The sequence below is a fragment of the Phyllopteryx taeniolatus genome, chromosome 9 (genome assembly GCF_024500385.1).
Source record: "Phyllopteryx taeniolatus isolate TA_2022b chromosome 9, UOR_Ptae_1.2, whole genome shotgun sequence".
Classification (NCBI taxonomy): domain Eukaryota; kingdom Metazoa; phylum Chordata; class Actinopteri; order Syngnathiformes; family Syngnathidae; genus Phyllopteryx; species Phyllopteryx taeniolatus.
The window spans coordinates 29,461,086-29,476,699 of record NC_084510.1 but is presented as its reverse complement, the minus strand read 5'-3'; the positions used below and the strand labels follow the sequence as shown (position 1 = coordinate 29,476,699).

General features: G+C 42.3%; 1 protein-coding gene across 2 annotated transcripts in view; it reads left to right on the top strand.

Moving 5' to 3' along the window:
• igsf21a (immunoglobin superfamily, member 21a) overlaps nt 1-15,614 on the top strand; it is a 166,459-nt gene that overhangs the window by 35,358 nt on the left and 115,487 nt on the right. The gene's annotated exons all lie outside the window — the stretch shown is intronic.

Genomic DNA, 15,614 nt, shown 5'->3' with positions numbered 1-15,614 from the left:
CTGGGATAGGCTCTAGCATGCGCGCGACCCTAGTGAGGATGAGCGGTAAAGGAAATTGATGGATGTTGTTCAGTCATATTTAAAAAAAACTATATTTCACAAATTCTGCCAGTGTATGTAAACTTATGAGCACAACTGTACATATATGCAGTCATATGTACCCCCTGCCATCTTGGAATGAAAGTGTAGGCTACACCTTTCTCATCACCTCTAGGTGGCGATGGCATATTAGAATGAAAGTGTATAGCTTTTTCATAACCTCAAGATGGCGGCATAAATTTATAAAATGTGAAAGTATTTTCCATTTCCCCCTATACCTATGTATAATGCGCACTATTGACTTTGACAATATTTTTGGGGAAAAAAATGTGCATTATACACGAGAAATTACGGTAGTTTACTTGAATACTTTTTATACCTACTGCTACTGCTCCCTCATTCTCATCATCTCTCAAACACCCCTTAAAGGGGCCGCACGCAGAACACCACTGGGACTGTTTGTTTTGTTAAATTTTTACCGTTTTAGAATTCACAAAACATTTTGGTCAACATTTTTTTTGTGTGTGTTTACTTATGTTGCCCAAGAATATTTGAGGGCTTCTGCTATTGTGGAATATACTGTACTTGGAAGTAAAACAGATGATTTTTGAAGTGCTTGAAAAGCTTGATATCCCATTCTTACAATCGTACTTTGGTAAAAAGTGCACTGATCTGCTTTTCTACGTAGTGGCCTGATGGAAAATCAACTTGTACTGTACGTTCACACACGTATGTCCATCGGATACTGTACTGCATATTCTGACAATCACATATAAAGTATACATTTATGTGTGATAGTCATGTGCATTTGCCATTCGAGTGAATTCCATCTAGTCAGTGCAGATCCATGTTCCTTGTCCAAGTTTGGATAGGTTCACCACAAACTCCTTAATTTTGCGAAGATTTCCAAAACAAGATGAACTAAGGTCAAAGAGCCACTTTTCTTGAGTGATGGCGAAACTGCTTCAACTGGAACAGCTGTGGCTTCTTGGCAGCCGGAGATAATTGTTTGCAAATGTCAGTACTTAAAACTGATTTACTGTTATGGCGGAAAAATCACAATACTCGGACTGCGTTTCCATCTCATGGTTTGATTTTTTTTGTTTTTTTCTCTCCCTTAACAAATGCCGCACTCGTTCATCTTTAGGAGACACTTAGGTTTAACTGCTCAGTCGAATTTGGCAACGTTTCCAGACAAACAAACACACATTGCGGCCATTATGCCCGCTAATGTGCTGCATCTCAGCATCGGCAATGGACGGGCTGAAGATAGCGGTTGATTGATATCAAATCTGGCCGTGCATTGAACTGCTTGAATAATTGAAGCCCTTAAATGTGTTGGCTCTAAAACTATGTATGATCTTTCACTCTCAGACGTAAAGTCAAAAGTCCATTCTTAGAAACTCTTGTAATACATCTTCACCCAGGACGGGAAGCTCCAGTCCTTCACCGCCCCGCTTCAGAATTAGAGGCTCGCTTTAGCGGCGATGTTTGCAACCGATTGCACCGTTCCCCAATGATGGCGATAACCCGACGTCCCCGGGCGGATAGCCAACCTTGCGGGCAGGTTCACGGTTTTGCCAAGGATGACGCTCGCCGTCCTTACTTCGACGGCTTTGCTTAAACGGCGAAGCAGAGACGGATGAGCCTCCCCGGTAATGGCGGGGTGGCTGAGGAGGTTGTCCTCCATCTTTTAGCTTGATGTCTTTCCTCGCAGCCATCGCTCACGACGTGTATGACGCGCGTTTAGGCGCGCGAGCATCTGATTTACAATAAAGATGTGTGAATCGTCAGTCCATCACATAAGGAGTACAGACATTCAACGGGCATTACATTAGGAACACCTGCAACCAAAATGTGTTTTTTTGGGGTGGCCTAATGATGACTCAAACGTTGTAATTTCTTGGCAGTTTTTGTTCTTTATCGTTACTTTATAGCTACTCCCTTACAAATGTATTGGGACAGTGCAGCCAATGCCTTCATTTTGGCTATTAACATTTTGGTTTGGCATCAAAAGAAAAAAAAAATCAATGTACATTTATAGGACAAAAGTTTTTATGGGACAAGGTTTTTACCGCTGTTTTTGATACACAACTTAAAACACAGGTGTCAAACTCAAGGCCCGGGGGGCCAGATCTGCCCTGCCACATCATTTTATGTGGCCAGCGAGAACAAATCATGGGAGTCAGCTTCCCGTTTATTGAATGGTTCAAACAGTCAAAGATAGAAATACAAACTGAGGACACTCGCAAGGAACTAGAGCAGGCCAACTCCGGCTCCTGACATCACTTACCAGGACACACCCCTTAAAGGCACAACACTACAGTTGTGACTTTTGGCTTGTCCCAACATACAGTAGTACACTTTTGGAAACCAGTTTATTTCTTTACATATTCTTCTTCGATATGTTGTTACTTACTATACAATACAGTGCTGTTTTTCTTCATAAACAAAACATTTTGTGGTTTTTTTTTGGGGGGGGGGGGCTGGAATAAAGCAATTCAGTTTATCTCAGTGGGAAAAATGGCGAGTGAATATGAAGAGCTCGGTCACAAAATAAACTCGCGAGTCAAGGCACCACCATACATTCATACGAGTTTGATGCGTAACCAACATGAAAACCAGAGAGATGTCTATGGATGAAAAAACAAAAAAACAACTGTGAGGCTGAGAGAAGACGGAAAATCCAACATTTGCCATTGCCAATACAATACAACTATTTAGGAGGCTATGAAGAAGAATTGAACCACTGGTGTGATTAGTAACATCCAATGGGTAGAATATTTTAAGAGTCGTCAAGACAATGTAGCAGACGCCTGAATGAATATACATTGTTACATTGATTGATCAGAATATTGAGATGACTAAAGCCACAAAGAGTGCAAAGATCCCTTCTATCAATTAGGATGTGCACAATGGCAAGGCGGGTGATTTATTTCCAGATAATTGTCCTGTGTTTGATTGCGTCGCCAATTTCCTGTCAGCTATGTGCTATACGTACGTATACACCGCTCCGTCAACTCAGACAAATTCAATTATTTCTGACACGTACGTTCATACACCAACAATAACTCGCAGCAAGTCCAACAGAATAAAGAGGCGAGCGAGCGGAGAAAGTATCCGAGCATTTAGCAGCTCGTGTCGGCGAGACACGCGTTACCTGTCGGCAGTCGCCCGAGCTCCCACGCGTTTCTGGCTGCACGCAATTATTGCCTGCTCACAGGCTTGAAAGCAGCTGTCAAAAATAATATTGTCTCCTTCCCAGAGTTGCAGTAAATAAAAAACCTTTAAGCTCTTTTCCATTGAGCGGGTGCTCGTCCGAGGATTGGACGTCTGCAGTCAGAGGCGTCCAGATTGCGATTTTCATTTTTTTTTTCTCACACCATCACATAACAGTTGGCTCCAAATGGCGTCGGCAGGAGCACCGCAGCCATTACTAACTTAATCCGTTTGCAAAACCTTTTTTTTTTTTTATTCCTAAGATAATGAAAATATTGCTACAACGAAAGGAACAGAAAATGGGCATCTTTTGATCTTTGGGAAGACTTGGTGTCAACCAATCAAGGGGACTGACACATAGAAGAGAAACCAACCTCAAAAGTAAAGAAACTTGGCTTATTTTGTTCGAGAACAAAGCGATTGCCCGACAACAGCGAGCGCTCTCTCTGGTGGCATAAAGCGTACGACATAATGCAACTTACCTTAAAGCCTTCTGCCGCTTGTGTGGCTACCGTCTAGCACACAGCGCCGGATGGCATTTTATGACTTATCCATCTGTCTTTTGTGGAGGAGTTTGCTGAGGATTTTCTGGATCAGTTATCTGCTTTGTAACATGAAAAGCTGCTGTTGAAGGAAGGCTGTGCGATAGATTGTTTCAGATGGATCAGTTAGCTCCGCTGCTTCTTTGTATTTTAGCCAAGAAGCTTCTTGCCTGCCGTGCCTTTGCTCTTGTTTGGCATTTTACCCTCTTTCCTATCCTGCTTTTCCAATGTTTACGCTAATTAGCACCTTAGCTACCATGCCTTTTTCTGTACTAGCCAATTATCTCCTAAGCTTGCCCGCTTACAACAATTGTCTCTTTTGTCCAATTGCCCACAATTACCTACCCTCCTTCAGTATTTTAGCCAGTCAACACTTTACGCACCAGCTTTTCTTTTTTTTGGTAATCTGGCAAATGTTAGCCAATTACCCCCAAACCTACCCTTATTCCTCCTTCCCTACTCTACTTTTTCTGTACTTTAGCCAATTAAGTGAACATGTCCATCAAACGTAAATTTCATTCACTGCCAATCCCCTCTATTAATCTGGAAGGAGATTCTTCCAAATGTACAAGTTGGATTTGGAACCTCTCCAACAACAAAGTAACACGTCTGTGTGGTTTGGGCCAGTCTTATATTCCCCGGCGACAGTTGTAAAGCTGCACTGTGACTGTAGGAGCTAACCGTGTGTAGTGAAGACTTCCATAGGGGGTGTACAAGTTGATTTTTCATTTGGCTGATGTGACCAAGGGACTAAGATGCAGGAGAGCGTACGTGGTCTTTGGTCCCAGAACCTGCCAGATGTGATCCATCTCTGCCTGCTTACATTAATTTCCCCTCCCATCCCTAATGCAGTTTGGCCCAATTAACACAGTGGCTCTTTTAGCAGCGGAGGTTGGAGGGGGTGAGGGGGGTGTGGGGGTAGGTGGCGCATGTGTCAGAGTTGCACTTGGCTGCATCCTCGTGCCGAGTGCCATCCAAAATGGAGGGATAGCTGTGAATAGCAATGCTTCCCACTTTCTTCGCCGCGAAGCTGCAAAAAGTGATCGGATGCGCTTCTGTGCCGTCGGCCACTTTAGCAATGCCTCAGCTCCCGAACGTTAAAGAAGGTGGAAGAAGAAAAGCCCTGAAAGCCACACCAGAGTGCGCAATTAGAGGGAGAACTGAGGAGCGTAATGGCAGTGGTGGGGTTGAATGAAATGGTGTAATTTGGGAAAGGTGTTAATGGTTTGTGCACTTTTACAGGAAACGTAAATGTAATTTTCTGCCATTTTCGCTCTTCACTGCTCATCTATGGAGCTTAAAAAACCAAAACAATGGGCACCTCCTCATTCCAATTTAGTATAGTACAGTATTTGGGCCACATTTTACACAAACAAAAAAATATTCAAGCAATATTACACAACGCAAAACCAACAGTCTGATACAGTGATAGGGTAATTATTCAAACCCTAGATAATACGTGACTTTATTCTCACAGTCATTTCTTCTGATACATGTGAGGGGCGAGGAATGTTCAGTATAATAGTGTTGAAATCGAGGTACAGTAATGTAGAGGTACAGTCAAGGTACAGTTTTATTGTTCCACCAGGAAAGCCTCATTGAGATGAAAAAAAAACAAAAATAAATGATGTTAACAATGTGTTGTTGTGTGTTGTATTGTGAATTTGCTGTAATGTACCTAATAGGGCTCGTTACTGGACAAGGTAACTGCTTGCACTTTCCTCAGGGCCACAAATGTAGAAGTGTAATGCCAAACTGTAAAAAAGAAAAGGGGCACCGGGGTACAAAAGCAGTTCCTTTGGGAGTACCACCCCATTGACTTTCTGATAATCAGCCTGTGATATCCCGGTTTTGCTTCAGGCTTACGAATACTGTTATCCCTTTAGATTCTTACACTTCTTGCGTGACCTTCTGGCTCAACTAATAGTTCGTTTCCAACAGCATCGCAGGCTGACCAAAAGGAAATTGACACAGGACATGGGACGTGTCCTACTGATCAATGCTCGGTATAAACGTCGCCACGAGGGTGGTGGTGGTGGGGGGGGGGGGGGACAACTGTGACAAGGGCTTAAAAACTGTAATTTGCAGAATACAATACATTTTCTGTTCAATCCGAACACATTTCATCAGCCTTATGAAGCTCGGTTCAGGTGCAGCTAGCTGAGACGCCCCTCAAGGGTACATTTCACGATCTTGCATCAATTGTGAAATAGTTTGAGTTTGGCGGAATATGAATAAAAGAACAAAAGAAGCACCTCGCACGAAGTACCGATCATCCCTCAAGAGTTGAGGGCGAAATATTTCCTTGACGGTTGCTACATCTAAGCCGTTTTCACATGCAAATTTTTGTTTAACATAATTCTCAACAATTCAAGAGTGCTGCTAGAGTTTCACATGGACCGCAACGTGGGAACTGTGTTGGAGTTGGACATAATATTCCATTAAATCACAGTTTGTCAAACTCAAGGCCCGGGGGCCAGATCTGGCCAGGCGAAAGCAAATCATGCGCGTCGACTTCACGTTTCGTGCGGGAATACCGAAATTTCAAATTGTCTTCACTTTTAATAATGTTGAGACAAGCATTTTTACATAACAATCCCTAACAATTGCTGTTGTTCTGTATGGACTGTAACATGGGATTAAAGCTATTAAGGATTGGGGCAATTGCGTGGAATCAATTGTTATATAATCATGTTTTCTCCCTTCCCATTAAAAACAATGTGTACCAAAACATATGTTAATTGTCCCCAATGTCAATCAGCGAAAAGTAATCCAGTACATCCCGTGTCATGCATCTTTCGTTAGTCGCTAATATGCTAATATTTAATTCGGGAAATGTTTGCAATGCCACCGTACAGCGCCGACATGGTTGTATAACATAAGCACAGTGCATCCAAGCAGAGAAATTATAATACATTTCTGTCAATTAGACTTGGCATTAAAAATAATTGACGATTGACTTTCAGTGAGAGTATGTGAGCTGTACAGTAGAGGACTCGCAAAAGTCTTCCTGGCTTGCCGTGTGGGCGTACGAGGCGCAAGTGCCTTGTGGGATGTTTGTAAGGTCGGCGAAAGGTTCTGTGCTTTAAACAAATAGGTTCCATAACTGTACAAAGGTCAGAGTACAGGCTTGGAGGAGGATTGCAATTGATGAACATGGTCGATAATAAAAACATAAATATACAGATGTGAGGATCTGGACTGTATTACGCATGTGAAGTCAGTTAAAATGGCAAAATAAATCGAGTACATTGTGTCTTATGCTACGGAACCCTTAGAAACTAGCTTTGTATTTTCACTGACCTTTCTGCTCTCGCTGTGGTGTGTTTGTGCAACGAAGCCTTCCGATGACGTTGATTCGGAGCAGTGATTCTCAAAGTGGCGGTAGTGAACAATCACTGAATTTCATTTTCAAACTGTGGATCATGTTACATTGGCTTCAAACTTTTTTGTTTCTTTTTTAAATCCAGTACAGTACATTTGTTAAGTACAATTTGGTTATTTAACTTTTAAGTGCAACACATTTGCATTTAATCTTTAAGTGTTTTGTACTGTGTCTAAGTTATTTCCAATGTTCCATTTTAATTGAATCATTATTTAAGTACAGATTTTTTTATTTGACTATATTTTAAGTGCAGTGTTAAATGTTCATATTGTGCATAATTTTACAATATTACAATTTAAAATATTTAATACACTTTTTAGTTAGTTTTTGTTTTTGATGACCGAATTGAATTAATTACGATGCTACTCGGAGATCTAAGTATTTATTTTAGAAGTAAAATGTTCAAGAACTACTGAGAGCCATCGCACAACAACCGATGCAGGAAGCAGTCTCTCTCTGTTGTTCCCCGGAACACGGACGTTACAATTAACTACGTTTGTGTTTGGCTATGTGTTCGCTGCATGCACCACATACATAGATATGTACACCACTTGACAAGCCTAATATGGCGTCGTTATGAAGTGCTGCCTCTATGAGTGAAAATGCAATTCTTGCATTTATGGGGGTTTAAAGCTATCATTCACAACTATATTTTGTTTAAAAAATGTTATTTCCACCCAAGCTACTACAAGAGTAGCTGACAGAATGCAGATTAATCCTATCAGCTTCTGACAGATCTTGCTATATTTTTCAATATTGATTTTTTTATATTTCGTGACTATCCTATACATTCCCGCACTGGATCAATTGGTGGCGCTCTAAAATGATGTCGCAGAAATTACGTTTTTTTAAAAATTTTTTTAGAAAGCATGCGTGGTTGGAAGGTGGAGGAGGAGGCGGGACAACCATTTTAGCCAATGTCATATCCAAGCGATGAAGGCTTTGTTGTAATGCTGAATTCCAGCGTTAGGGGGCGCCAGAAATCGTGGATTATAGCTTTAAGTGTGTTTTACAGTTGGAACTCACATTTTTAGACTCTGGGATCAACAAGTAGCCATAGACAAGCTCCATTCAAAGTTGGCATGGTAACGTAGGTTGGTCTCGCGCTGGCACAACACCGCAGTCGAGAGGGGGCGAGGAGATCTGACGGACCTTCTCAAAACAGGCTGAGCTATTATTCTTGATCCTTTGGGTATTTCGATGGATCTAGTGTATGTCACAGATAAATTACTTAGCCACCTGGGAACTTCTCAAAGTATTAACTCAGTCGCTGACCTGTGTTGGCTTTACATACTTATTCCACAAGAAGGAACATAAAAGGGGGAGTTAGGTGAAGAGTTTTTTGATGGCGACAGTTTGACTTTTCCCACTATTTCTAATCGGAACAATGTCCAAAACTCAACAAATCAGTTTGACCAGCAACTGGGATCGGATTGTTGTCGGTTATACTTTTACCAGCTTCCAGTGGTTACATCATTTGACGACTTAACCAACTTGTACAAAAGCATGGCATTGCCATAAATCTGTTTCAGATGTTTTTGACCTTATTTCATTGTTGTAATCAGCGCACCAAAGCCCTCCTGAGCATATAATCGTGTTGGGCGCGTCCCCTCTCTTTCTCCTTTGTTTGACGGTAAAGGTTGAGTGGTAGGAAAAAGGAGGCTTTGCTTACCTCGCTAACATGCCGGCGCTTTTTCACAGAGGAGACTCGCCGCAGAGGACTTTGATGCCTCTTTTGCCGCAACGTTGCTCGGGACGGCGGGCGGCTCCATTGACGCGTACGTCTTCAGAGGCGGAGGAGGTTTAAAAGCAGCTGAAACAAAGCATGTCGGCAGTGGGCCGGCGCTGCAGGCGACGGGGGGTCTGGCAGGAATTTAATCCTGGCAGCGGGGCTGATAGATGGACGCCAGAGTTTCATTCTTACCGCTCCGCTTGGCTTCTGAGTGATGATGGAAATCCTGCGTGCCCGTAATTTCCTTTTGATGTCATAGCCAAACACGGATCTTGGCCCTCTGCGCCGGGCCCATCTGGGGAGCGAGGTGTTGGCCTAGTAGGTGCACGGTGTCAGGGTCCAGGTAGCTTCGAGCCAGGCACAGAGTAGCGGTCGCCAGGAAGTTTGACAACGCGAGTACTGGAGGTCACAACAGGCCACTATAAAGGCATCTAAATGCTGCAAAGATGTCGCTGAGACAAGCTCTTACATTAAAAACAAATCTTGGTCAGACATCCATTTGCTGGACTTTCAAATGAATATTTTGCCATTGAGATAAGTAATATTCATAAATACGGCCTAGCTAAGTGGCTTCTCCTCTTTATCAGCCCCAAACATCTTAGTTCATCCTCATTAAACAACTGTGGGTCAACTTTCATTTACCATAAAAACTAACCTATTAACCACTCATTACGACAATACCTGGCCCCCATTCATGCAATTGATTGAGAGCGGATCCAAACATTACTCCACATTGTTCATCCTTTTTATTTCCGTCAACAATTCAGTGAAATAAGGAGCGATATTTTCTTCTTTTCAAGCTAATGAGCTTTTCACTCACCAGCCCCAGTCCTTTGATTCATTTTGTACAATTTTGTTTTTGTTGTTCTGTAATTACCCCTCGTTATCCTGTAATGCGGGCATAAATGTTCAATTAAACAAACAAACTAAAAGATTAATTTGGAATAATTCATTCAAAAGGAAGTGCTTAAAGGGGACATATTTTGGCAAACCAACTATTTGGGATGTCAGAGTCTCTACTGTGCAAAGAACTCGGACAGAGCTGGAGTACGACCGCCATGCTTTCAGTGCTTTCAGTGCTTTGCTCAGCAAAAGTCTATATAAGACTGGAAAAGTCTACCAAGCCACCAATCTGCTATTTGATCTCCATTCCCTTGACCATCTTGAATCTGATGCCATTTAACAACCATGATTTACCACCGAACATCTTGACATGAAACGATGTCGGAAAAGCATCCGTGAAGGCTTGAATTGGATTTCACAAAGGGCAAGAAAGCCTACAGGGACATGAGGACATGCTTTGCTCAAGGGCAGCTGTGGACGTCAAAGAAAGCCAACAACTACGTAAGGTCGCAATACAGTAAGATGAAATAATAGTGAGATTCAATTACAAAGCGGATCCTGTCCTTGGGCTCTCGGCCTCTGTGCCACACTTAATTGAATTTGCGCTTTTTGAAAGCACGTCGCCACCGTGAGACCATTGTGTAAGCGTGTTAACGGTCGTACTAAATAGCAGAGGTGGGGGTCACTCAAGACATATGACTTGACCTCAAAATTTAGAACTGAAGAAGCCTTTTGGGATTAAAGGGGAAACATCTTCAACCAACAAGAACCGTCCAGTTGGCTTGATTCAACGTTTGTGGATCTGAGGACAGTAGACACTACGGAGACGGTTTTGGAACCATCAAAATAAGAATGTGATTGTGAACGTGTTAGCACAAGCGACCAACGCAAGTACATCTACTGAGTGCATAGTGGCTAACGTGCGGAATAGATGTTGTGACTGAGCAAGATCGTGTGACTTCATTTATGACTAACTCAAGTCATGGCGAGACTCCATTTTTGCCACAGTAATGTGGGACTTCTGAAACTAGATGCTTACGACTTGAGACATATTGCACATACAGTACTTGTGACTCCCATCTCTGCTGAAGCAGTGCATGTGGATCGACGGAGTTTATCGCGGTATCAGGAACAAAAGCCAAGCCGCCAATACCAACCTGCAAGCTGGACTGAACCCGCGACACAATTTGTATGACACATGGAACTTCTTCAGTAGTGGTCCTTCCTCTCTTTTCTATCACGTCAAGGCTGACCGGTTCTATAGCTTTTATTTCTCGTTATTTGCACCCACTCTGAAAGCCTTTAAATATGCAGCTTCGGATAATGACACGGAAGACGCGCGGCGTCTCACTTCATCCTCGCTGAATTTTGACATTCAGAGCCGCCATTTTCTCCACGCCGCCCTCCCTCGTTTGCCTGCCAGCGCCTGTGACCCGCGCTAGTGTGAAGTTCACGCGCTGAATGCACAAATGGCGACGGACCGCAGCACTCGCCTGTCCCGACTCCGCATTACCACGACAACTTGCTGCTTCAGAGGCCTTCATTAATATGCCGCCCGAGTCCCGTGTTGCTTATTAAAGACAACGGAATATCTCCTTTGTAAATACAAACGGACACTTTGCAAACAGAGGTGAAAATAACATTAGGACACAGTTTGGAATTATGTGTATTTATCAGTTTGTCGTGTGTGGCATTCACATGTAAGACAATGATTGCACTGCAAGCAGGCTTTTACGTAAATTAAAATATAGCGCGGTAAACAACAAGATAAACGGCTGTTTGGGAGATTGCTTTTTTGGGAGCATGGTATTAAGCTACGGGGATTTGGTGGGGAGCGCGGTATATACTGGCGCGGCACAGGTGTCCCTTTGCTTTCACAAGGAAAACGAATAACGCGTTCGAGCAGAACCGACAAGTTCTGACACGGCCCGTTTGTATTTGTGTCTGCAGTCGATTTGCCGCATTAGACGCCCGCCCGACGTTATCTACTCCGCCACCAGTTCATTTGTATTTCAGGCTTTTTGTGAGGACGTTGAAATGTGAAAAGCAAGAACATTTAGCTCTCATTTATCTCCCTGACAGTACTGGTAAAAAAAACTTTGCATTTGTTCGGCTGTCTCCACACAAGTGATACTTGGCCAACGTTGTTCACTGTTTGAGATGACTGCAAGGCAAATATCAATGAAATTCCATTAATGTCAATGTGAAGTGCTTCAGAAGAAGCTCATCATTCATTATTTTACAGTAACTGTGACATTTTAAATGGAACATTGTACATGTTTTGGGGGCGCGGCTAGTGAAGCCATTGCTTTATCTGGTTGACAGTAGTCTCAGTCTCGAACAAAGTACCTATTTGTCATGATTGGATGAGAACTGCAATCCCTCCTCCCATCGCCACATACCCGACCTTCAAGTGCCATGAATGGTCGATTCCCCCCGCAGTCGATGATGTCAAGAAGTTTTTTTTTTTTTAAATGCACTTACCAAGAAGCCAGATGGCTGACTTGTTTTTACATGACTGACAGGAAGGATGCATTTACAACTTCATTCCCACAGAGCCCACCCAGATATGTCAAAATGATACTTTTTACTGTATATCATCGAAACGGAAATCACTGAAAAATAAACATACATAATAAGACTCCTAAGACTGCACAATCCATTCCTGAGTGGAAATAATGGCAATAATAAAGTAATATTGATGTTACCAAAACGGCATAATTTTTCAAGTACTTTTTTTTTTTTTTTTTTTACCATTACAGTGGTGCCTTGATACGAGTTAACAATTCTTCAAAAAAGAGGCGTCACGCTGTTTATTGCCACACTCAGTTGAAGTTTACTGTCAAAGTAAATGGAACAAAGACTATTTCACGTGTATTCAAAAGCACCACATCACCAAGTCTTAAAGTCTGCTGGCTTAATGTTGACACATGATGGGAAATGTCATAGCTAACAGAATGCAAAAGAATAGCATCAATAACAATACACCCAGGAATAAATTATTTACCCTCTGCGAATAACGACTAATATTAGCGCTTTACTGAGGAGTTGAGACCCTCTCCATGTGCAAGTATATTCATTTCTCTATTATACTGCCTCCAGGTGGCCAAGGCGTGCATACCAGGAGGGACAGCACAATGGCCATTGAATTGAAGCAAAAACAGTAGCAAAAATTGTTCCATTTCTTTACATTCAAATTGTATGTTTTTTAGTAAATTACTAAAAGATGCGATTTGTCTTATTAAAAATATATATTATGTATTGGGTTTTTTTTTCAGGAGGCCGGAACAGATGCATGTCATTTGCATTCATTTCAATAGGGAAAAGATGAAATAGAATCAAAACAATAAAACATTTTAGGTCAACTTTGATCACAAGTCGGGGTTGATAGGACGGTCCTGGAGTCTTCCTACTTGGAAGTTTGTGTCCACTCATTCCAGGCAGCTCCATCTTTTCCAATGAGCGTCACACAAAAATTAGCAACAGAAAGCCAAAGAAATACGCAAAACCGTGCCTCGAGTTAATGCAACAGTATTGCGCTTTACGTCTTGTGTTGGCGGTAAACTCATCACGCTTCCCGCCTCCCCTGCCCTGATTATATAAGTATTTATAACTCTCCAGAGGAAACACACACACGAGCTAACGACGCATTTATCCTCCCCACATCGACGTTCCCGGACAGCTCTTGGATTCATGTCTTATCTTCGCCCGGATACTGTGGCCGTGAAACGTCGACGGCTCGGACTCTCCCGAGGCCGCTTCCGTGAACCATGCCTTGTGGTCTTACCTCTTGCTTGTGTGTGTGTGTGTTTTTTAAAATGTTTCTTATTTTACGTGTTCGGAGATAAAATACTCTTCTGGGGTCCTTAATGGATTCTGATTTATGCTGAATAATTATGTGGGATTTTATGGATCGTGGCGCAATTTGTGGTCCTGACGATTGTGAAACTGGCAGACTGTCAAATCAATTCTAATTTGGATTGCCTCCCAATGGGCACACGTTCATACATACCCACCTCCCGCAAATATCTCTGAGTTTGAACATGCAAATGGGCGCATAAATATATTTACTGGCAAAGTCTTAATTTACGCTGTTTTTTTTTTTTTTTTTTGACATGTCCTTAGTACTTTGGGGGTATTTGTACTTGGCGATGTGTCTGCTGCATTGAGAACGTGCAAGTATCCGCACACTAATTTGCCAGCTTGGTGATGAAGAGCTGCCTCCATGAGGGAATTTTTTTTTCAATACTCTGGGCTGCAGCTGCCATAAGTAGTTGCTGCTCAAAACAATGCGATACTCTGCCCCACAGTACAGGGTGGCGGGGTGAATGAGACAGGACCATCCCCTGAAAATCAGTTGAAAGGTCCCATATTTTGCCTACTTAGACCTCCATAGTGACTCTCTAACATGGACTTGGTAAATAAGTGTAAATTGTGTTTAAAAAAAAAAATAAAAACACCTTGGTTTTGTCATACAAGTGTACAGAAAAGGCCCCTCTGACAGCTACATCTGTTTGACCCAGTTTTGTATCCGCTTTGTCCATATTTGGGTAAGCCGGCCACCCCCTTTGCTCTGATTGGTTGTCTCTGTGTGAGCGCGCATGTGTTTATGTTGACAGCGCTGGCTCTGGAATTTTGGCTTCGATGGTGCCACATACATGTTATTGAGACACCCGGGAACTGTTTTAAATTGTGCAAAAAATTTTCAAAATGAAAAATGAAAAAAAAAAACGTGTACATGCACACATGGCGAGGCCTCTCTATAACTTCTGCTAACGACCCAGGCTAAAACCCGACGTACAAAGCTTGTCTTGCAGTCCAGATGTATCCGTTCAACATACTTCCTTGATACCAATTCCTTTTTTTGGCAGGCTTTGGTGGTATATTGTGGCGTCTTGGGGAAAGGTGAGTTTGTGAATAGTGAACCGCAAATATGCGGGGATTACTGTGTCATTGTTGGACTTTTGATTGACACCGCTCCTCCCCAACACCGACTGACAAAGAAGTTTTTTTTCTTTTTTTTTCTCTGTTCGGGCCGCAACACACACACCTGAGCCCGAAGTCTTGCGAATGACAAGTGATGAAAGGAGCACGCTTGCGTAACTCGGTATAAAGGCTTTTGTTAAAGCTTGGTTTATTCCCATAACACAGAGTTTGCGCTTTGACGTCATTCAGATCAAATCGATGATGTGTGAAACTATGTACTTTGGACTTTTGACTAGTAGTTCATGCAGTCTCTTGTATGTTCATATGTCTTTCAACATTTGCATTCTCAATGAATGAGCATGATGATGCGACCATGGTTTGGATTGATTGTTAAGGTGAGCGCACCTTCATGCCAGTCACTCTTATTTTATTATTTTATATATATTATAATATATATTCTAGATGATTTATTTAAAACCGCGGCAATTTGCCCGGATGCAAATTACCGTTATTAATGGGATGAAGAACATTAGATGTTGTTGTTCCTCCGGATGAAAACAAGTCAGATGCCAGCGAGCCACTAATATGTGCCAATTAAATGCCTCGCACTCTCTGGTTGACCACTCCACACCTGCAAATGGACTTAATATGAAGATAAGTGGATTTTTGTTTGTGTCTTTAACTGCACTAATAAATTGGTATTTAAATGTTGCGACTTTCAGCCTGTCCCATTTGGGGTCGCCGAAGCAAGTCCCTCGCGTGATTTGTTTGGTACCGTTTTCACAATGTAGCAGTGTGTACCATGTCCCGATACGCTCCCTTGTGCAGATTGGTGTTTCAATGCAGTTGCTTAAATAATGTCCTCTCGATAAGTACAAATCTTGCCCATTTTCATGCTCTCGTTTTGGGGGAAACTGATGGGAAAGCA